This window comes from Dasypus novemcinctus, chromosome 23, assembly GCF_030445035.2.
Source record: "Dasypus novemcinctus isolate mDasNov1 chromosome 23, mDasNov1.1.hap2, whole genome shotgun sequence".
In the NCBI taxonomy this organism is placed as follows: Eukaryota; Metazoa; Chordata; class Mammalia; order Cingulata; family Dasypodidae; genus Dasypus; species Dasypus novemcinctus.
Window position 1 is genome coordinate 64,606,679 of NC_080695.1, and position 24,688 is coordinate 64,631,366.

A 24,688-nucleotide genomic window follows, 5' to 3' on the forward strand; every position below is an offset into this window, starting at 1 on the left:
CAGTATTTCCAACACGTTCCAGCTCCTGGAAAGGAGAGGGGGGATGCGGCAAAGAATTCCAAAGGTTTTAATATTCTTCTGGCCGTTCATTGCTGTTATTATGGTGCAGCTGGCCAGCATATTATGCTTTTTAATCAAAGGCCTGACAGTTTTGCCTAGTCTGGGCCCAGCCACGAGAGTCGTCTCGTTGGATATCAGATAGAAAGTGACTGCAAGAAGAGCGAGATGCAGGAAGAGGAAGAACGCACAGCCTCTGGAAAGGAGAAATGATCATTCATGGGCCAAAAAGAAAGGTGCTTCTTGCTTCTAGGTCTCACAGGACATGTCACCTGCTCTCTGCCAAGGGTAGATGGGTGTGGTAGAAAGAATGTGGTTTTGGACTCAGAAAGATTTGGGTTCTAATCCAGCCAAGTGACTTTGGACAGCATCTTCTAGCTACGCGGCAGTCTCCTCACCTGCAAATTAGCAGTAGCAGCCCCTTTCTTTTTGGTGATAGCGTAAGGTTTAAAATGAATATAATATGCTTTGCACCATGCCCAGTGTGGACGGAGCCCCGTGTTGGGGAATTGGGGGCTGGTAAGATAGTGGGGGGCTGTGAGGAGGTGTGGAGGGAGCACAGCGAGGAGAAAACGGGAGGTGATGCAAACCATCCGCTCCCTGCCCGCCGCTGGAGCCTGCGAGTGCCCTGATCTCTGACAGAGGAGGCGTCCTCCCTGCAAACCCAGCTGAGGACCAAGACACCCTTCCAGGCTGGAAGGAGCACCCAGGACTAGGGCTGGGAAAGGAGCTTCCTCCAGGGAATCAGGAGCCCGGGATTCAACACAGCTGTGCCACAAATGCCCCCATAACCACATCCTCCTTCTTGGCTTTCCCCTCTTCCTAGAAGGTCTAATGTTCAATGACATTCTGTGTCTTCAGTTTTCTTGCCCCTTGAGTGGAACGTAAAATATGCAACTGCTTATGTCACAGATGTCACAGAGCTCAAAAGTGACATCTTTGTCCACTGAAAAGTGCTGGGCAAATGAGGGTAGGAGATAATACCTTGTATTCAGGCACTATGCTCTTCCCAGACATCTGGGAGTTTTTGGCATTTCCAGAAGTTTGATCCAACACCCCAAAATTCAACTGCCTTTCACCCACACTATCTGGAACCCATAAATCCTCCAGAAACCATCTGCCCACTCTTGGTACTCATTTATTTTCAGGCCATCTCCTGAGCCCATTTTTATAAACTGGGTCTTTCCCAGTCGTCTGCTCTCTGTGTCCATTTGTTGTGCGTTCTTCTGTGATGGCTTCTATCCTTATCAGCAGCACGGGAATCTGTGTCTCTTTTTGCTGCATCATCTTGTTGTGTCAGCTCTCCGTGTGGGCAGCACCATTCCTGGGCAGGCTGCACTTTCTTTAGCACTGGGTGGCTCTCCTTAGGGGGCACACTCCTTGCGCGTGGGGCTCCCCTACGCGGGGGACACCCCTGTGTTGCAGGGCACTCCTTGTGCGCATCAGCACTGCACATGGGCCAGCTCCACACGGGTCAAGGAGGCCCGGGGTTTGAACTGCGGACCTCCCATGTGTAGGCGGACGCCCTATCCATTGGACCAAGTCCACTTCCCAACTGGGTCTTTCTAACATCTGGAATATTCATCAACCAGCTTCCCAAAAAAAGGAGTCAGCCACAGCTTAATCAAGTGGTAGCCAGCAGATGCCCAGGAAATATTGAACTTTCTCTCAAACATGCCCAATAATCTGCTTATGCCTTGGCTTGGCTTAACAACACCCACAGCAGGAATTTCTTTTTGTAAAAAAATCAGTGCAGGGAAGCAGATGTGGTTCAAGCAGTTGGGTGCCTACTTACCACATGGGAGGTCCCGTGTTTGGTTCCTGGGGCCTTCTAAAAAAGCCAACGAGACAGCAAGATGATGCAATGAGATGATGCAACAAAGAGATACAAAAGGGAAACACAATGAGAGACACAACAAATGGGAACAGAGGTGGCTCAAGCCATTAGATGCCTCCCTCCAACATGGCAGGTCCCAGTTTTGGTTCCCAGTTCTTCTAAAAAAAAAAAAAAAGACAACAAACACACAACAAACAGACACAAAGAGCAGACAGCGAGCACAAACAATGGGGAGGGGGAGAGAAATAGAATAAAATTTTAAAATAAATTAAAAATAAAAATTTTTTTAAATTATTTAAAAATCAATGCAAAACCAAAACAAGAACACATGCTCTTGAAACATGGGAGGACAACAAAGGTTGCCTTGTGCCTACAAGTAGAATGGTGAAATTTAGAGGCAAGCAGAAGCAAAGCTCATAAAAGGCATATTTATATACATGCATATGTATATGTGTATATAAAAATAAAAATCCCTACCCAAGGCAAGAACAAGGACATACTAGGGGGTGGGGAGGGTGAAATCCCTTGAGATCCTTGAGGCACTGTTGGGGTGGGTTCAAATCCCAGATCCTCCACTTCCCAGCTGTGTGACTTTTATCAAGTAACTTTTAATTTTTCTGACTTTCCATGTAGTGATGGGGAAATGGCACCATCGCAGCTTCCCAGAGAGGAAAACATAGTAACTGTTGACAATGTAATAGAGCTGTCAAAAGTATGGCAAACTAACCACATGTGTTATGAAGCAAGTCACGTTCTTATTTGTTATACTAAACGTACAACACGCATTTCCCCTCGTCAGGATAGACAAGGGAGAAGGCAACGCCGCGAACGCGCTGAACCCGGTCGTTTGCGCCTCTCTACCTGGCTGCCGTCTGCTCACTCGCCCAGCCGCGGTGCCGTTTTCGTTAGTTGATAGACATATTTCTCACTCTCTGTCAGTTTTGTCTGATGTTTTGGCTGTGACCAATTGTGCCTTCTTTCTTGAAGTGTGCGATTATTTTAAAACTCTGAAGTCTGCACATCTTCTTCCATTTCTGCCCATGGCTTGTGTCCATCTCCCTCTTGCTCTCTCGCTTGGACCTTCATAAACCACCTCTTCCTCACCACCTCTTCTGAATTCCCAGGGGCATTTGGAAAGGGGGTGCCAGGAGCGAGAAGTCAGGGTGTGCCCCTAGGCTCAAAACCGGGCTCATGACCAAAACCAGCCCCGCCGTGCCCCACGCTGGCGACTCTGGCCCCTCTCCCAGCACTTTATTAGCACTACAGCTAGGCTGGCCTTCCCTCAACACAGCCCTGTGTTTCCTTCTCACCTCACGGGGAACTGAGCCTTCCCCACTCCATTGTCTCTGCCACTAAGCAAACCTCTCCTTCCAAAAATTCCTTCCAGCCTCCCTCGGATTTCCTCGGACTTCTTGGTGGTGCCAGGGAGAAGGCGGCCTCCACCCCCTGGACTCAGCCCGATCCAGGGAGCCAGTCTTCACGATGGCCCACCTGCCGCCATTTCCTGCTTTGGGGCACAAAACATCCCCTCTGCAAAGAGATTCACAGCCGGGAAGCAGATGGAGTGGTCGAGCACCTGCCTCCCATGGACAAGGTCCTGGGTTCAATCTCCGGTACTTCCTTAAAAAAATAAAATAAAAAGAGATTCACAGCCAGTCTCATTGGAGGGAGCAATGCCTTCTCTTCTCTCTGATGCTGATTGAACCATCTGTGGCATCCTCTTTCTCTGATATTTCTATCAGAGCCTTCATCATCTCCCACTGCTCAGGGGGACACCAAGGTTGGGACCCCCTAATGAGGTTATTAACCAGACTGTCCCTAAAACTGCCCTGAAGTCCAGCCCCTTCCTAGTCTTTCCCCCAAGAAAGGAACCTGAAACTGGGGAGGCCTAGTCTTCACTGTGGTTTATGGGGCCAGGCAGTTCTCTAAGGAATACGGGATATATTGGGTGAAAGAGAGCCCCCCCCAAAATTTGTGTCCACCCAGAACCTGTGAAGATGGCTTCTTTGGAGGGTTTTCATAGATGTCCTCGAGTTAAGATGAGGCCGTGCTATATTAGGGTGTGCCCTAAATCCAACATCCAGTGTTCTCCTAAGAAGAGGGAGGTTTGAACAGAGGCACAAAGAAGAGACGTCGCGTGAAGACGGAGGCAGATTGGAGAGATAATCTACAAAGCCAAGGACCTGGAAGACTGCCGGCCTCCGCCAGAAGTAAGGCGAGGCAGGGGCTGGAGAGCCTCCAGGAGGAACCGACGCTATTAGTGTAGCGTCCTGGGCTGCTGGACAGGCTGCCACAAACTGGGCGGCTTAAAACAAGAGAGATGTATTTGCTCCCAGTTCTGAAGGCCAGAAGAAATCTGCAGCAGGGAGCCCTTCTTGCCTCTTCCTAAATTCTGGCGGGTTCCTGGCCACCTTTACTATTCCATCTCTGCCTCAGTCGTCACCTGGCATTCTCCCCTCTGTCTGTCTGTGGCCAATTCTTCCCTTCTTCTAAGGACACCAGTCACCACAACCAGGGCCCACGCTAACCCTGTTTAGCCTCATCCTGACCAGTCATATCTTCAAAGACCCTATTTCCAAATGAGGTCACACTCACAGGACCAGAGGTTGGAACTTGAACGTGTCTTTTGGGGAGAAACAATTCAACCCCAGAACACCCATCAACACCTCAACAAGGGAAGTGGACTTGGCCCAGTGGTTAGGGCGTCCGTCTACCACGTGGGAGGTCCACGGTTCAAGCCCCGGGCCTCCTTGACCCGTGTGGAGCTGGCCATGCGCAGTGCTGATGTGCGCCAGGAGTGCCCTGCCACGCAGGGGTGCCCCCGCGTAGGGGAGCCCCACGTGCAAGGAGTGCGCCCCGTAAGGAGAGCCGCCCAGGGCGAAAGAAAGTGCAGCCTGCCCAGGAATGGCACCGCTCACACGGAGAGCTGACACAACAAGATGACACAACAAAAAGAAACACAGGTTCCCGTGCCGCTGACAACAACAGAAGCGGTCAAAGAAGACACAGCAAATAGACATGAAACAGACAACCGGGGTGAGCAGGAGGAAGAGAAATAGATTAAATAAATAAATCTTTAAAAAAAAAAAAAAACACCTCAACGTGGGGCTTCTGGCCCCATCTCAGAATTCAAGAGGTCAGGCAGGCATTGCGCCATTCTGCAAACCATAATCCCAGTTCACGTACCCTTTCTAGCCTCCTTCTTTGCACATGCTGTTCTCCCCTAATCCACCCAACAAAGCTCTACTTAATTTTTCAAGGTGCAACTCATATGTCACTTCCTCCAGCAAGCTTTCTCTGACCTCCCCACCACCTATTACAACATCACCTCTCATCCATTTCATACCTTCCCCTGTGGTGGTATTTGTAACAACGTGCGATGACCATCTGTTCGGAAGCCTGCCTCCCTCCCTGGACGAAGAGCTCGCAGAAGCCAGGGTGCTCACCACTTTGTATCTGAATTCTGGGTCACTCATCAGAACCAGAATTTAGCTACATTCTTAACTCAATAACTCTGTCCTTGCTGAATCTGTAATATTTTCTTCCACTTGTAAAAGAGGGATCTGAAGCAAATATGACAAAATGTTAGCATCTGTTAACTCCAGAGGGTGGGTACATGGGTGTCATATTATTTCCTGTATTTTTCAGAAGGCTTGAAACATTTCATAACGAAAATGTTCCAAACCTTAAAAACAGAATGTAACAGGCTATCTTGGGACACCAGCAGTCCACTGGAGCATGGTTTCTACTGGAAAAGGCATTTCTGGCTTGAATCATGTGCCTTAAAACACATTTATAGAGCTCAACCTACTTTTGTGCTTGGGCACCTCCTGTGCACTCCTTGATTACGTTATTCTTATTTTCGTGGTTATCACCATCCTAAAAGAGCATATGATTATTCCCTCTTTTCAGAGGAGGAAACTGAGGCTCTGGGACTTGCCCAAGTCCATGCAGCTAGTACATTTTGGAACTAGGATTGAAACCAGGCTAGTCTCTTTCTAAAGCTTCATAACAGAAGCAGAAGCTTACACAGAGCTTACTACGTGCCAGGCATGGTAACAGATGTCAGCTTATTTCAGCCTCACGTCCACTCTGTCACACAGGTCCTGTTATTCCTATCATCCATTTTGCAGGTGAAGATACAAAGCCCAGAGAGGCTGAGTAGTTTCCCTAGGGCACAGCTGGTTTGTGGTAGAGCCGGGATTTGAACTAGTGCAGACTGGTTCCAGTGCCTACACTCCACGTCATGAGGCTCCTCTCCTACCTGGAGTCTCTCCCACCACGGGGACCAGGCTGGTGCTCCCCCAGGAAGGGTGTCCAGCACCAGAGAGCACCCCACTCCAGGGGATCTCTGGAGCTTGTCTCGTCCGCGCACTGCCTCCAAGCCAGGAGGAACTTGACTAGGGCATGTCTAGATGGCAGACAGTGGCTCTATGCCATGTAGACATTTGTATGGGAAAACCATCCAGCAATGAGCTGTCGGTCCTCCCCTGCTGCTTGTAGCTCCCCAAGTGAACCCATTTTCAGAAAAAGGAGACAAGAGACAGTGAGACCCTCCTGGGCTCTTGCCTGCCTGCCTCGCTCCCTTTTTCAAATTTTCCAAAAATATGGCAGGCACGGTGCTAGGTTTCACTTCCCACCAGGTCTAAAGGCTAAAGCCTATATTAAAATGATAGACGCTTAATATTTTAAAACTGCAAATCATCCCTGCAGGTCAACCGCAGTATTTCACAGTTCCCAGCCATTCTCCATGCACTGGTAGGGTTCTAGGCCACTCTGGTCTGAAGGCCCAGGCATTGGCGTGTAGACTTCCTTTTTGTTCCTTCCATTAGTTCTAGTTAATGATTTGAGGATAACCCTCTTTCCTGCTTGCATATACACCTTAGTGGCCAGGATAAGGAACCAGAATCCTCCCTGGCATGTAAAAATTAAATACCTTGGGATCTTCAAAGAAGAGCTTGGCTGTAGAAAGTCTGAGAGAGAAGGAAAACATCAGGAGTTGACATTAACCACAGCGTCAGAAAGAGTCCTGAGAGTTTGGTTCTCATTCCCACTCAGTGTGAGAAAAGGGGGTTTGGTGGTTTATACAGCCCTGGGCCAAAAGCTGCCCCTTCAGAAAAACTTAGGGTTCACTTTGCTCTCACCAGTCCAGTGGCTTGACTTCATAAGGATAACAACATTTCGAAAATGACTTCAAACTGGCTTTGGCTTTTGTCTTTTCCAGATTACTTCTAGGTCCCAGAAGAGGATGGGACTGCTAGAAGAAGAGTCCTTGACCACAGGAGAAACCAGTGGGAATCAGAGAAGTCCCACCTCCTGATGCTGACCTTTGACGGATCAGGCCGAAAGCCTCTGTGACTTTTTGGATGTCTTGAACCAGAAGTCCTCATCGCGGCCTCAATTTTCAGCCAGTTCAAATCTAAAAGACCCAGAAGTGAGAACAGTGTGGCACTGTCTCACTCTACATGATTGGAAGCCTGAGGGGTGAAAGCTGAGGCTTCTGACTCACAGATGTTACGTATTTAGTCTTAACAGTCTTCAGGAAATGTCTTCTTTGGTCTCCTGGAAAGCTTACGGCAGCCCTGACCATCATGTAGCTGCTAATAGTAATGATGATAAATATTTATTAAGTGTATTTTATTGCACGGTGAATGGGTAAGGCCATTACATAACCCAGTAGAAAATAAGGGTATTTAGAAAGGGTGGTAGCAGTTAAGATGGTGAATAGTGACATTCCAGATATATTTTGTTGTAGGAAGACCTGAAAGACTTGCTAATGGACTGGCTTTGGGTCAGAAGAAAAGAGAGGGAAGCCAAAGATGGCTTCTAGGTTTGGGGCTAAGAGAAGCAAGACAAGGGTTCCCGGAGGACATGGAATCTAGTTGAGCCCTAAAGCATGAGTGTGAATAAGCCAGTAACAGAGAGGGGGAACCACTACACACCAGAACAGCCAGAACTAAAAAGACTAACATTGCCAAGTGCTGGCAAAAATGTGGAGCTACTGGAACTCCCCTACACGGCTATGGGAGTCTAAAGTGGTACAAGCACTTTAGAAAACTGTTTGTAAATTCCTACAAGGTTAAACACCATCCCTATAACCCTATTCCACTCCTGGATTTACACCCCATAGAAATGTATCCACGTGTCCACCAGAAGACATGCACAAGAACGTTTATTGGTTAGAGCTAAACACTGGGTGGCCATCAACAGAAGAATGAATAAATAAATTTTGGTCAAGTCTTAGAATGGAAAGCTGACACCAATAAAAAGAACACAGCACAAGGATTAATTTCACAGACATAAGGACGAGTGAAGACAAACTACTGAAGAAATACGTGCGTGATTTCATTTATATGAAGTTCAAGAACAAGAAAGAATAATTGATGGTGACAGAAGTCAGAATAGTGGTTATTTTCTGAGGAAGAGGGTATTGGGTGGAAGAAACACAAGGGAACTTTCTTGGGAAGAGAGAAATATTCCATAACTTGACCTGGGTGGTAGCAACACAGGTGTATTTATATGTTAAGTAAAATAAATGACCGCCTGCATTGGGCATTGCTGGGAGGAACCCCTGTCTGAGAAAGTATTTTCCAGAAGACAAAAACAATTGCCCTGCAGGGGTTTTCCAAAAAAAACACAACAAAGGAATGCACCCTACAGAACTGCAATTAAGCAACACCTGGTGATAAACCAGTTTCCCTCCAGTAGAAACAGCTTATCAGAAGGGAGGAGCGTGTTACATTAATCATTGTCTGTCTGCTCCCTGCTTTGAAGACCCCCTATGTGAAAGGGAAACTTAACGTCAGCCAATCAAAACACTTCCTCATTTGCTTCTGCGTCTGCCCGGTACTAACTCCCCCACTCTACCCCCTCAGTGGAGCTCCTTTTCCCGTGATTTGGATGCTGCCCAATTCATGAATCATAACCTGCACAAATAAACTCCCATAATCAATATCCTGACTAGTATTTTAATACATATAAAAATGCATCAAGCTACATACTAAGATTCACGTACTTCACACACTTTACCATATGTATGTTATACCTCAACAAAGAAGTTAAAAAAATTTTTTTTTAAAAGAGGGAGACTGCAAATGTATCCCAGGGAAAAAGAAGACACACAAAGGCTAAAAGATGAGAAAGCATCTAGCACAGTCTCAGATCTGTGAGTGCTTTCATGTTGCAGTTACACACAGGGTGGAAGAGGGTGAAGCATAGAAAGGAGGCTGGTCAGCAAACCAGGAGAGAGCTGGATCTTCAAGATCAAAATCGTGAATTTCTCTGTAGCTTTGTAGACAAACAATCCAGTCGGCAAGCTCCCAAGCCCTGAGAGCTGCCAACCAGAACAGGCCCACCGAGGCAGCTCTCAACATGCAAAAGGAAAGGATGACAAGATTTAAGATCAGTAGCTTGGGGAGAAAAATGCTGGGGCCAGTGATAATGGATGGATGGGTTAAGGCAGAAAGGGGAAAGGGTGACCCTCTCACCTGAGATGGGTGGGGGGTACAGGAGAGAAGATGACCTCGTTTGGGAAGGCGGAGGGAGCTCAGTGGGAAAGCTAATGAATGTCTCTCTTCATCCCATTACACCGGGGCCCTTTCACCTGGCACATAAAACCCAACCAGCATCTCCTCAACAGTAACTCTCTTCTTTGAAGAGGCAAAGCAGCATTTTTAATTAACAAGTCATGTCTCTATACCACTGTACATTTATTTAACTGCTCAATGCACCAACCAGGTGCCTTCAGGGAAGGAGGAGAATTTTAAGAGGGCGGGAAGGGGGGTTGGGGGAGCTGTTAAAAGAGTGTCAAATGAACAGGTGCAGGCTTGTTAGTCACTGCGAATGCATACATCTTTGAAATTAATTTCACTGATGGTTCATTTTTCATTAATGTTTTCCCAGCCATCCAGAGATAATATTCCACTCTCCTGCACCCCAGGAGACAAGGACACCTTCTCCACTGGAGAGAGAACTGGGCTCAAAGCCTACACATACCTTCTCAAGTAAGGATCCCCAGGTCATTTCAGGGTGGGGCAGGACTTACTGGGGAAGGAGGCAGACCCTGGGCCAGGAGCTCGAGATCCAGGCGAAAGTACCCACAGGGCTCCCGGCTAGGTAAGGAGCCAGGGCAAGTCGTTGGCAAGGGGAAGAAATGATACTTCACATATCTGCTATAGTATAAACAAGCGAAAGCGAGGAGAAGTGCTGAATTCGTACATACCAGTTCAAGTTTGTTTATTGTGTTTGGTTTGGGCAGATAATTTAAAAATTGACTCTGAGTCAAGTTAGATAAATTTTTTTTAAAGAAAAGGAAAATATAGTTGGGGGGATCCAAGGACAACAGAAGAGTTGAAGCAAGCTACACTCATTCATCCATCCATCCATCCATCCATCTAATAAATCCTTACTAAGCTCCTGCCACATGCCAAGTAGAATTTTGGGTGAAGTGAGCAAGATGAATATAATTTCTTTCCATTTTGGATATACAGTCTGGGAAAGATTTTAGAGAAGTAAACAAGTAGATATAATCTTGATTAGGAAGCATGCTAGTGAGGTAAGCATAGATGATCAATAAATGCAGAGAGAAAGTCAGCTATTGCTGCCTAACACACACCCCCAAACTCAGAGGTACACAACAATAAGTGACTATTATCAAACTCAGTCAGGGTAGCTCTGCTTTAAGCCACGGGGCTGTGAGGGCCACAGAAGCTGATGTAATTCTACTCCACATGTCTATTGTTCTTTGAGGACCAGCACAACAGAAGTGCAAGAGAGCAAACCCATTCCAATTCTTCAAGTCATGGCAGCCAACATCCCATTGACCAAGGCAAGTGCCATGGCCATGTCCACCCCCAGTGAAGTGGGGAAGTATATTCCACTGACAATGGGAGGGAGAGGAGAGTAAACACTTGAACAGTAATCCAAACAGTCACAGGCCAAACCCAAGGAAGGCTTCCGAGGGTCTCACTATTCGAGGGGTGGCCCAGAGACTAACGGCATCTTGGGCAGAATCTTAGGCCCAACCTCAGACCTGCTGGACCAGAGTCTGCATTTAAACAAGATCCCTGATTGGTTCATATGCACATTCAGAAGAACCTAGCCATTTATTCTAGTTCTATATGCGTGCACACACACACACACACACACAATATGCAACTGTTCTATTACCCAAGAGTAACATAAGGTATGGTAGAAGCTCAGATCCAGCTAAACAGTGCACCCCTCTAACATCTGGGAAACCCTAATTATAGTCACAATTTGCCCCTGAATTAGAAAAGAATGTAAGGACTCGCATTGGAGTAAAATGGAGCTGCCCAACCTCAAAGTTTAAGATGGGGTTGCATTTTCACAACTCCAGGCACAAGTTAAAAAGATAGGTCATTTTGGGGGTGTTGATTCTACAGATGACATGGAATCAATGGCCCAAATTTCTTGCCTCTGAATTACAATTGCGTAGGTATCTGGACAACCTTCCCATTGTAAGCACCTATTATTCACACAGAAAACCTCACTAATTCCAAAATTGTCATGGAAGACAGGAAGAAGTGTATCTATCAGAGAAAGCTTAAACTACAAAACATGCTAAAGAAATGCATGTGTTTTCTCTTTTACACACATGCACCAAAAATGAACAATAAAGCATCAGCAAGGGAAAAAGACTTGGCCCAGTGGTTAGGGCGTCCGTCTACCACATGGGAGGTCCGCGGTTCAAACCCCGGGCCTCCTTGACCCGTGTGGAGCTGGCCCACGCGCAGTGCTGATGCGCGCAAGGAGTGCCGTGCCACGCAGGGGTGTCCCCGCGTAGGGGAGCCCCACGCGCAAGGAGTGCACCCGTGAGGAGAGCCGCCCAGCGCGAAAGAAAGTGCAGCCTGCCCAGGAATGGCGCCGCCCACACTACCCGTGCCGCTGACGACAACAGAAGCAGACAAAGAAACAAGATGCAGCAAATAGACACAGAGAACAGACAACCAGGGGAGGGGGGGAATTAAATAAAAATAAATAAATCTTTAAAAAATAAATAAATAAATAAAGCATCAGCAAGTGGAAGCTGGTTCAGACCTGCTAGCTCCATAATAACCGACTTAGGTGTAACTCATCTGTCCCACTTCACCAGCTTGGAGTGCAAAATGAGGTCATAGTCCTTTTTAATATTCAAATTAAATTACTCTGGGAGCATAAATTGGTTCCACCTTTTTGGAGGGCAATTTGATAGTACCTACCAAAATGTGAAATACGCTTACCTTTTTAACTCAGGAATCCTACTTCTAGGACTCTGTCCTACAAAAACACTTGCACAAATACCTAAAAGTCCATATGTAAAATATGTTCATTGCAGCAATGTGTGGAAAAGAAAGGGAAAGAGTTTGATTGCCAAATGGTAGGGGACTGGTTAGAAGGAATGAGGTGGGTATAGGTGCATCTGTTTCAGAAAACCCCCATGCCAACTGTCTAGTGATAGCAGAAAGTCACAAACCACACGAAGGCATGATGACATTTATATTTTTTAAATGCTATCTATATCCATTTATAACTATAGATATAGATGTGCCTGTATCTCTAACTATGTCTACGCTTTATCCATTTCTAAATCTATATCCACAGCCATATACCTAGGTCTATAGCTACAACTATGCAGGTTAATATTTATGGCTAAGTCTTTGTCTATCTCTAAATCCATTTCCACATCCATATACATATTGATCTATATCTATGCCTATAGCTGTATCTACCTATCTATCTGTGTCTATTCATGTTTCTATCTCTATCCCTATTGGTATAAAGCTCTAAGAAAGCAAATGAGGTCAAGAGACAAGGTGAAGAGAAATTTTCATTTGACCTCAAATGTTTGTGTCATTTGAATGTTTTCATATATTTGTGTATTCATAATTTTCAAAAATCAAATGACCCTGAGCCTCGTCCTGCCTCTAAGTTCCTCCCCCAGGGTCCCCCTGCTGCGCTCACACCCAGGAGTGTGCACTCGGTCCCAGCAGTCAACCCTGGCTAGTGTCCCAGGAGAGAAAATGCGGGGTCGCAGGAATGGATGGATTGCGGGGGGGGGGGGGGTGCTCCCTGGCGTCCACTGCACAGCAGTGCAGGCCCCACGCCCCGAGGCCCGGCTGCACCCGGCCTGCTGCCGTCTCCCTCCTGGAAGGAACGCCCCACCTGGTGTGCAGAGCACGGGCAGGGCTTTCTGTGCACCTTTCAGGGCGACGGCTGGCTCCAGAGCGCCGCGTGTTCTCAGCGCCCCCGCGTGCCGCGGCTGCGCACGTTTGTTTGAGACACTAACCCAGAAAACATGTGTAGGAGGTTGAGAAGTGAAACAGGGACGGGCAGACGTGGCAGCAGGATGTGCCGGTCAACAGGTTGGCGCTGTGGGCAAGTGGGGCTCCATGCCCGTGGGGCACTCTGGGAGATGGTGCGTCCCACCCACGGTGGCTGGGCTACTTAGCCAACTCCCGTCCCCGAGGGCCAGAGTGGGGCACAGCTGGTAACCCCCAAAGCGCTTTCAGCCATGACAGGGCAGCAAAGGGAGCCCACCGCAAAGTCGCAGGTGCACCTGGGTGTTCCCAGATGCTCGCAGGGCTCCCAGGGGCTCAGCGGTGCTCGCGGATAGAAGCTCTTGGGACCAAGGGGACGGGGACAGGACACCAGGGGCATCCGCCGCCTCCAAGCTCATGAGGCTGAATTCTTCCCCCGCAGAGCAAATTGGGTGAAAGCTGAAAAGGCCGTCAGCCCCTCAGGCATGACGAAAAGATGAAGAGCCTGAAAACCAAAAGCCAAGTGTCGCGCCACGGCTCCAGCTGGCTCAGCGGCCGAGCGGCAGTGGGTGCAGCCGAGCCGCCTAATACCGGGAAGTGCCTCGACAACGGCCCATCAGATCATCTCATTAAAAGTTGCAGTGATGTCCACGACCGACTGAGTCGTGCTGGGAAGGCCATTAGGTTAATCAAACTACGAGAACAGTTCGCCATCTACTCTTTTTTTGAAAAAAAAAAAGATTTATTTATTTATTTCTCTCCCCTTCCCCCTCACCCCAGTTGTCTGTTCTCTGTGTCTATTTGCTGCGTGTTCTTCTTTGTCTGCTTCTGTTGTTGTCAGCGGCATGGGAATCTGTGTTTCTTTTTGTTGTGTCATCTTGTTGTGTCAGCTCTCCGTGTGTGTGGCGCCATTCCTGGGCAGGCTGCACTTTCTTTCGCGCTGGGCGGCTCTCCTCACGGGGTGCACTCCCTGCGCGTGGGGCTCCCCTACGCAGGGGACACCCCTGTGTGCCAGGGCACTCCTTGCGTGCATCAGCACTGCACGTGGGCCAGCTCCACACAGGTCAAGGAGGCCCGGGGTCTGAACTGCGGACCTCCCATGTGGTAGACGGACGCCCTATCCACTGGGCCAAGTCCGCCGCTGCCATCTACTCTTAATTAACAAAGTAAGTCCCCCTGCAGACTCAGCACAAGGGCATGACTGGGTGGTGCTCAGCGAGACAGCCCACCAGAGCTTGAAGACGGCCTCGGAGCCTGGGTGGGAGATGATGACCCTCTCTGTGGCTTGGAAGGGCCCCAGGGCGGCCCCTTCCCACCCACGGAGCTGCCATGTTCTCAGGCTCGTGGATTCGGGTCTCCCCTGCTAAAATGCAAGCTCCATGTAAGAGGAATGGAGGGGTCCCAGAGACACTGGACCTTCTGTGCTAAAACCCAGCAGCTCGTCCCGCCAGCTCCATGCAAGCAGGGGCTTGGTCTGTTTTGTCCCCGCTGTATTCCCAGGGCTAGACCAGTGCCTGGCACACAGCAGACACCCAGAAGCATGAAACTGAAGACACGGCTGAGTAAATGAGTGACTAAGTGATCCTCCCTCTCTCCGGTCCCCCAGGGTAGCCAATTCAAACAGCTGGAAGATGTGCTCCCAGGCGCTGCCTTACGCGCAGACAGCACACAAATGAGTGTATGCATCATAGGGGCTCCTTTTCCTCAAAAACAAAAAAGAGGGGAATCGTGTCACAGGCATGATTTGGCCACTTGCTTTTTCACTTAGCAATACATAGTAAACCTCTTTCCAGAGCCGTGTGTACAGCTCTAGCGAATTCTAGTTAATAGTTCCGTGCCAGAAGTTCCACGACGCCACATAATTTATTCTCTCATTCCCCTATTGATGAAGTCATGTTTCCAATTTTCTTGGCCAGTGCAAACAAAGCAGCAATAAATATCTTTGCACATGTATCCTAACATGCTGGCCATGTTGTTTATGTCAGGACAGATGCCCAAAAGTCAAGGGGACTTGTATTTCTAATTTAAACAGGCGAGGGCTGACCTGAGTTAAGACAAGGCAGAGGACGGTGGCCCTGCCCTTGCCCCGCAGGACTGTAAGGTAAGAAACCCAGGAGCTAAGCACCTCAGGCTCCCGCGCAGCCATGGATTAAACAAGGGAGCCATGGAACCCTGCGCCTGCAAAGAAAAATATGATGCTGTCCCTGGACCAGGAAACCCCACAGCCGAACAACAGGGAGCAGGTAAGGGGCAAGACCATGTGGCAAGCACCTGCCAGGTGCCAGGACTTATGCTAGGTATTTACATGCACGAGTGCTGGTAACCATCCCTCATTCCATCTTCAAACAATGCTATCAGAGAAGAAAGAAGAGGAGCTGCAGGTCAGAGAAGTGAACTGCCTCACCCAGGATCACACAGCTGGCAAATGACAAAGCTTGGATTTGAACTCGGGTCTGGCGGGTCCCTACACCATTATCTGCTACACCAGTGGGTCATGACCTCGGCTAGACTGGAATCACCAGCCACAGGGGAGAGTGGATATGACTCAAGCAGGTGAGCTCCCGCCTTCCACACAGGAGGCCCTGGGTTCAATTCCCAATGCCTCCTAAAGAAAAGAGAAAAAAAAAAGCCACAGGCCCTGGCCCCAACCCCAGGGAGGCTGGCACAGGCGGCCGTGGGCGTGGCCCAAGCATCAAGGTGACTCAGCCACGGCACAGCCAAGGCTGAAAACAGCTGCACAGCCCCAGCAGTTCACCCACTGGAGGGTACATCAGCCTCACCCACGGGACTGGTTAGGACACACTTGCTGGGCCCACCCCCAAGTTTCTGATGAAAACAGTTGAGCACCTGCCTCCCACAGGAGACACTCCAGGTTAGGTTTCCGGCGTCTCCAAAAAAAAAAAAAACAAGCAAAACAAATGAGAAAACCAACTCAGGGGAGCTGATGTGGCTCAGTGGTTGAGCACTGGCTTCTCACACATCAATCCCTGGCCCCCATTTCTCAAAAAAGGAAAGAAAACCCCCAACTTGTCCCCACCCCGCGTGTTCTACAAACACGTTCACACTAGCTGGGAGGGGGATGGCCGGGAGGGGACCTGCACGACGACAGCTCCTTGCAGCGTTCTCTGAACCTTCCTTCCACTTCTTCCATCTCGAGGGAAAGGGGCTGCTCCTACCGAGCTCTGTCTGCTGCCAGTAGCTCCGGGCAGCTCACGCCCCTGCCTTCCTCTGCCAAGAAGAGCCGGGATTCGGGGGCAGCAAAGACGCTGGAGGGGTCATCTGGGCCGTCTCCCCGCCTCGCCCATCTCCTGGCGGGGCCACAGCAGACAAGGCTTCCGGCTGCTGAGACAGCAGAGAAACGCGGTCCCCCAGCGCCCCCTGCTGCCCGAGTCGGGAATGGCTTGGAAGCCGATGTAGCTGGGATTGCAAACTTCAAGGTCCCTGGTTCTTGAGGTTCCTGGCTCTCTCTGCCTCCTCTCGTAAGATGCAAATTCCTCTGCAAAATTCCTCCACAGCATGCCTGCCCGGTCACATGCACGTCCTCGACGAATCCCCACCGATGGCTGAGAAATCCCCACTGAGCTCACATTCAGTCTCTGTTGACCGCCAAACACGCAGTGGAGGTTTGGAGTCGAGGCACTAAGAAAATGGAAATCATGCATGCTTCAGAGACATTCCTAATCTAAGACAGAAGTTGGCAAATCCAGCCCACCGGCTGTTTTCGTACAGCCTGCAAGTAAGGGCGGTTTCTACATTCTTAAATTGCTTTAAAACATGAAAGAAGAACCCCGTTATGTCCCAGGTGAAGCTACACCAATGCCCATAGTGTCGCTGGCGCACAGCCACGCTCACCACTGACGCGCTGTCCGCGGCGGCTTCCACGCGACGGGCAGCCGCGACAGAGGACGTAAGGCCCAGCAGCCCGCAAGTATTTACTCTCCCGCCTGTTACAGAAAAGCTTGCCAAGCCCTGGGCTACTGCAAAGAAAGGAGCTAAGAGAGAGCTGGTCCTGGGTGACACCGGCCGCATGTCGATGGCTCTCGTTTGTCCCCAGGATCACCCTAGAATACTGTCCTCGGGGTTCCGTGACTTGCCCAAGGCCACAGCCAGGTGACAGGGCTGGTTCCAGCTCACATTTCCCACCCTTCAGCCGAGGAATCTGTGGCTCTTGGAGATCGAAGTCCCCTGGCTACCACGTGGTGGAGTGATAGGAACCCCACTTGCAAATCCAGGGTTCGCCCTCACCTGATTCTCCTAACGTTTGACGGGGAATCCGCTCCTCAGATGGCTTCTGCAGCGATGAAACCCTGCGACCCAGCAGCAGACAACCGGAGGGGACGAGGCGTGTGCGGCAGAGTGAGGCGTGGACCTCCGCTTCTCTGCGGAGCTACACCTGCCAGCCCCTGAGTAACAGTCCGTCTGCAAAATGGTCTCACCCCCGGTGCGGCAGTTTCCAAACTCTGTGGGGAGCCCCAGGGGCCAGCAGAGGCCAGGTGAGAATCAGGACACCCGAATAATACGGGCAGGCAGCCCCTGCCGCCCCCTCCTCAGCCCGAAACACCCCGCTTTGCTGTTTTATAGCGAGCGGGCAGGTGAGGGTTCATCAGAAAAGAGGGCTGGGGGGCTAAGGAAATGGTTTGCAAACAGCCACCCTGGTGGGGGCTGAGGCCCCCGGGGCCATTCCAGGGTCCCAGGCACAGAGTGGCGGTCACGCTCGTCCTCCCTGCCTGAGGTCCATCTGCTGGGACGGGGATGTAAGGAGCAGCGCCAGGCCGCGAAAGTCCACCCAGTGTGGAGGGCTGGGGACAGGCCACAAAATCCACCCAGTGGGGAGAGCTGGGGACAAGCTGCGAAAGTCCACCCAGCGGGGAGGGGTGGGGACGGGCCACGAAAGTCCACCCAGTGGGGAGGGGTGGGGACGGGCCACGAAAGTCCACCCAGCGGGGAGGGCTGGGGACGGGCCGAGAAAGTCCACCCAGCGGGGAGGGGTGGGGACGGGCCCCAAAAGTCCACCCAGTGGGGAGAGCTGGGGATGGGCCGAGAAAGTCCACCCAGCGGGGAGGGCTGGGGACGGGCCACGAAAGTCCACCCAGTGGGGAGAGCTGGGGACAGGCCACAAAAGTCCACCCAGCAGGGAGGGCTGGGGACAGGCCGGGAGAGTCCACCCAGCGGGGAGGGCTGGGGACGGGCCGCGAGAGTCCACCCAGCGGGGAGGGCTGGGGACAGGTAGGGTGGGCCCAGGTGGCCACGTGGGGTGCTCGGCCTGCCGGGTGCCCAGGCTTCAGCAGACAGGACTCCCGGCCGCAGTGTCCAGGACAACTGGACGGCAGAGCGCTGGCAGGGCCAGCCCCCAAGGACAGGCTTCCAGCAGCGACGGCCCAGCCCCTGCCTCTCCATAGCCGGCGCCACCGCCGAGCCCCGCTCCCAGGCCGCGCAGTGCCCGTGGCTCTTCACCAAGGCCTTCGCAAGGCGGCTTGTCCCAGCGCCTGCCCAGGCCACTCTGTGGGGGCGGGAAGACCCACCCAGGAAACGCCCACCAGCTCCCAGCACTCACCCCCAGCTGCTCAGGGACCCACTTGGACAGTTTTCACAAATACAGCCCGACGCCTGGGCCCCACCTGCCGAGATTGGGATTTAACCCACGGGGGCTGCGGGCTGAGAGCCGCTGCGGGAGCCGAGCGCGGCGCTCCTCCCACTCCAGGTCCAAGCAGAGGAACGGCCACTCTCAGAGAACATTCCCAGCATCCGGCCCTTACGCAGCTGTGTCTACACTCGCTGCTGCCCCTGCCTCAAACATGGGAGCTTCCTATTTAGGGGCGCCAGAGTGGCTCCGTGGTTGAGCGCCAGCCTCCCACATACGGGGTCCCGGGTTCAGCCCCCGACCCTGTCGCCACCCCCCTGGCTGGGTTCACCCCCCAGCCCGGGCCGCACCCTTCCCTGCCTGGCCGCTGCCTCTGGTCCCTTCCGCCTGCCCGACGGCCACCCTCAGCCCTCGGCTTCGCTCCCCAGCATCCACCTGTCCTCCCACTTGGCCGCCCTGCTTCGGGGCCTCCTCAGGGCCCTCGGCCCGTAAAGGGCCACAAAGAGGCCAGGGGCGAGGATCAGGACGGGATGGGGGCTGCAGGGGGTTGAAGAGGGTGCCCAGGGGGAGCTGATTTGGAAGCAGGCCCGTGCAAAGGCGACTCGGGTGAGGCCACAGCGGGTTAGGATGAGCCCTGACCTCACGGCCGGGAGGAGGAAGTGCAGAGACCCACGGAAGCCACGGGGCAAGGCAGCAGCCACGGCAGGGACCCAGCCCCGGGACCCAGGGGCACCAGGGCCTGGGGGGGCAGCCGCCGGCACCATGGCCTAAGGCTCCCGGCCTCCAGGACTGCGCCAGGACCCGCTGCCCGGATGCTGCCCGCCGGGGGGGGCACTTTGTTCGGGCAGCGGGGACAGCAGAGGCTCACCCCAAACAGGCCTCTGCAAAGCTGAGCTCAGGCCCAGGGGCTGGGAACGTCCCCGAGAAACCGGCCCTCGTGGCGCCCGGCACCGCCGACCCCACATGCAAGTCCACGGTGCAGGGGCGCTGCGCATCGTGTCCGAACACGGGGTGCACCAGCAGGCCTTGGGGGTGGGGGGGTGCAGAGGGCCAGGGGCTCATGGACTTGTCCCTGCTGAGCCTCCTTGTCTGTCTCTGAAATGTGGGCTTGTTTCTGGTTGGTTGGGTGGGTGGGGTTTTTATTATTATTATTTTATTGTGTTAATATATACGAAACAGGGAAGGGGATTTAGCTCAACGGATAGGACGTCCGTCTACCACATGGGAGGTCCAGGGTTCAAACCCAGGGCCTCCTGACCCGTGTGGAGCTGGCCCATGCGCAGTGCTGATGCACACAAGGAGTGCCCTGCCACGCAGGGGTGTCCCCCGCGTAGGGGAGCCCCACGCGCAAGGAGTGCACCCCGTAAGGAGAGCCGCCCCGCACAAAAAAGTACAGCCTGCCCAGGAGTGATGCCGCACACACGGAGAGCTGACACAACCAGATGACGCAACAAAAAGAGACACAGATTCCTGGTGCCGCTGACAAGAATACAAGCGGACACAGAAGAACACACAGCAAATGGACACAGAGAGCAGACAACTAGGGGGGAAGGGAGAGAAATACATAAAAAATTTTAAAAAAATATATACGAAACACACATTTCCCTATTTTACCCAAGTTTAAGTGTACAATACAGTGGTATTACTAACACCCATCCCAAAGAGAAGCTCTGTCCCCAGTAAGAAACTCCTCTGCCTTCCGTCTGCCCCAGCCCCTCGGAACGTCTCGTCTACCTGCTGTCTTGAAGAATCAGCTTATCCTGAACATTCGCAGAAGTGGAATCGCACAATATTTGTCCTTTTGCGTCTCACCGATGGTGACATTTTCGAGGTTCATCCACGTTGTTGTTCCTTTTACGGCAGAATAGTATTCCAGGGCATGGATACTCCACGTCTTCCTTATCCGCTCGGGTTGTTCCCACCTTCTGGCTGTTCGGGGTGATGCTGCTACCTGAGCCCCTCTTCTCGGTTCCTGGGGTACACATGGGGAGCGGCATCACGGGTCAGGTGATAATCGACTCTCAAGTCTGAGGCACGCAGTGGGGTTCGGTGGCCTCTCCCCCACAGGGCGTGTGTGTGCGTAAAGGAAACCCGGTTTGTGGCTGGGGCTCCGCACAGCCCGATTATAAAATCCCTGTGGGCCGACACTGTGACAGCTCCCTGAGAGCTCTCTGGATCTCCGTATAAGGACTCTGTGGGATCTGTGTGGCCTCTCCGTGGGTGTCTGTGTGGTGCTCTCTGGTTGTCATAACCCAGCTTGGCTGGGTTATGGTGTCCAGTTGTCTGTCAAGCAAACACTGGCCTAAGTGTTACTGTAAGGGTGTTTCATAGATGGAATTGCATCTGTAACTATTTGATTGCATCTATAGTCAACGAAGAAGATTGCCTTTAATAGTTTGAGGAGTCTTTTGGTCCAGTCAATTAGAGATTGAAAGCCAGAATTGAGGATTTCAGAAGTCAGGAAGAATTTCAGCCTCTGCCTCAGTCAGCTTCCTGTGGGGTATCTGCCAGCCCCCAGGGTCTCATGAGCCAATTCCTATAATCTCACATACCCTGTTAGTTGTTTCTCTGGAGAACCCCAACTAATACAGTCTTTGTGGGAGGTCTCTATGGGAGACCTTTTTAAATTCGTTTTAGTTTTCATCTTTATGAACGAACACCTTCCCTTCTCCCCTGGCCCCATTCTTCCCTCCCCCGTAACCTCTAATCTGCTTTCTGTGTCTACAAATTTGCTGTTTTTGGTCATCTCTCTCTCTTTTTAAACAGTTTTATTCACACACCATACAGCCCATCTAATGTGTCCAATCAGTGGCTCTCAGTATAGGCACAGAGCCGTGTGCTCATCAACACTGTCAACTTGAGAACATATGCATTACTCCAAAAAGAAAAATCCCAAAAATTATTGACACTTAGCATTGGTATGGTATCTTTGTTACAATTGGTAGAAGATCAGTACAATATTACTGTTAACTATGGTTCATAATTTGCATTAGTTATGTTTTTACAATATACCACCCTATTATTAACACCTTGTAAGAGTGACAAACATTTGTTCAAGTTCAGGGAAGAACATTCTTATATTTGTACAATTAACTAAAATACTCATCCACAACAGGGTTCACTGTATTATACAAGCCCAAGTTTTATCCTCTCGCTTTCCTTCTGTTGACATATATGACCCTACGCATCCCCTTTTAACCACAATCACACCCACGATTCATCATTCTTAATTACATCCACAGTAATGTGCTACCATCCCCTCTAACCATTTCCAAACACTAGCAACCTTATCAAAAATTCTGCACAAATCAAGCATCAGCGCCCTGTTCTCTACCCTATTCTATCTTCTGGTAACCTATCCTCTAGATTTTAATTACAAGAGTTTGCTCTTTTTATTAGTTATTATTAGTAAGACCATACAATCTCCTTTTGTTTCTGACGTATTTCACTCAACATAATGTCCTCAAGGTTCATCCATGTTGTCACATGTATCATTGCTACTGTTTAGTCATAGTAAGTGATATCATACAATTTTTGTCCTTATGTGTCTTCCTTATTTTCACTGAACATGTTTTCAAGGTTCTTCCATATTGTAGCATGTCTAATAGCTTCATTTTTTCTTATGGGCAAATAATATTCCATTGGGTCTATGTGCCACATTTCGTGTATCCATTCATTTGTTGGACATTTGGGTTGTTTCCAACTTTTGGCTATTGTGAATAATGCTGTTATAATCATTGGTATATAAGAATCTGTTTGCACCCTGTTTTCACTCTCTGTGTAAATAGAAATGGGATTGCCAGTTCAACTACTAACTCTATATTTAACACTTTGAGAAAATGTGTGGTCTCTGCATGGGCCTCTGAGGGCGGTCTCTCTGTGGGTCTCTGGGGACTTTCTGTGGGCCTCTGTATTGTAGGTCTATCTGGGGAGTCTCTGTGTGGTCTTTGAGTTCTCTGTGAGGTCCCTGGGAGGTCCCTGTGGGGTCTCTTTGAGGTCTTGGTGAGGTTCCTGGGAGGTCTCTGCGAGTACCCAGTGAGATTTCTTTGAGCTCTCTGAGGTCCCTGTGAGGTTCCTGTGAGGTCCCTGCGAGGTCCTTACGTGATTTCTGTGAGCTCCCTATGTGGTTTCTCTGAGGACCAGGAGGTCCCTGGGAGGTCCCTGGGATGTTCCTGAGAGGTCTCTGGGAGGTCCCTGGGAGGTTCCTGGGAGGTCCCTGTGTGATTTCTGGGCGGTCCCTGTGAGGTCCCTGGGAGATCCCTGTGTAGTTTCTGTGAGGTTCCTGTGAGGTCCCTGTGTGGTTTCTGAGAGGGCCCTGTAAGTTCCCTGGGAGGGTCCTGGGAGGGCCCTGTGAGATCTCTGGGAGGTCCCTGGTAGGTCCCTGTGTGGTTTCTGTGAGGTCCCTGGGAGGTCCCAGGGACGTCTCTGTGAGGGTAGCGAACTTCACCTCATGGAAAGACCAGCAGTAGGAGAATGTGACAGGACGTGTTCCTTTGTTTTCTCTTTGCTCAGTCAACATCGCCCATCTGAATGACGTCTCCAGGTAGGAGCAATGGGTTCAGTGGCAGTTGGTTCTGAGTCCAGCTCCCCCCTCCTCCAAGGACTGGTCCCTTGGTGTCCCTGAGAAGACCCAGCAGCAGCCAGACACAGCCCCACGTTTGGTGCCCTGACGTTGGTGTGGGGGGTAGCGCTTGATGCTGTCCACCTGCAGGGGCTGGTCCTTATCATACAGATCTACAGCAGCTCCTGGAGCAGGAATCTCCACCATGGGAAGGATGCCCCCTGGGGTTGTGCCTCACTGAGGGCCCTGGGTGTGCACAGAGCATGGGGTAACTTTGAGAGATCGCTCAGCTCCCTGCTTTTGGGGGCCCCCATGCTTCCCCGTATGGGCAGGGGCCTGGGCAGGAGGAACCCTGTGCTGCAAACTGAGTGAGCATGAGTGAGCATCGGGGCAGGCCTCCTCTCGGCCCTTGTGCACACCTGTCTGCCTGCCTCATCCACTGGGCACATAGGGGGACTGGCTTGGTGTGTGTGCTCTGCCTGCAGGTGTGACCCCAGCCAGCCTCTCTGCCCTTCTGAGCCCACCTCTCCCTGGGAATGTGCATTTATAAAGATGGCCAGACTGGGGGCCACGAGCCCTGGTTTCCCTCCCCTGCTTCCTGTTAGTTGACTCCTCCTTCCTGGAGTTCAAGGATGAAAACCAGATCAATGATGACGAGTGATCTTAGTCACGTTAAGAAATCCCCCTTCCTACCTGAGGGCTTCACCCCCCTTCCCCAGACTCTGTCCAGGTGAAGGTGGCTGGGTGGGAGCTGGGCAGGGGGAGGGGCTGTGCTGGGGCCCCTCCACCCTGCTGCCCTCCAGGCTGTAGATCTCTGGGCAGCCCTCACCCGTTGCCTCCTCCACTGGCTGCATCCTGTGAAGTCCACAGCCCAGGATCTCCTGTCCTCCACCTCATGGCCAGCACACACATTCACGCCCCGGTCGTGCCCCCCGGGCTGCTGGTTCCCCCTCTGGTTGAGATAAAGTTCACCATGAGCAAGGGCCACTGGACAGATGTCCTTTCCTTCCAGGGTGCAGGGCGACGCGGTCCTCAGCAACCCCCAACCCCCCCACTTACACATGCACAGAGCTGGGCGCTTGTCCTCACTGCTGCTCTAGGCTGAGAGAGGAAGGGGAGGGCAAGTCTGCCCAGGAACTGAGGGCGCACAGGCCCGTTTCCCCAGCCCTCGTTGGGAGAAGGGCTCCCAGGGCCGGGTGACATCTGTGTCCTTTCAGGGACAAGATTTCCCTCTCCTCTGAATTTAGGTCCTTGCACGCCCCCTACATCACCCCCTCCTCAAAGTGACATGCCTCCTTTGTGATGTGTGACCCTTCTTGTCTCTGACACATCCTGGAGCCTAGGATGGACACTGCATGGCCTTATGCCTGTGTAAACTCATCCTCAACAGAGGT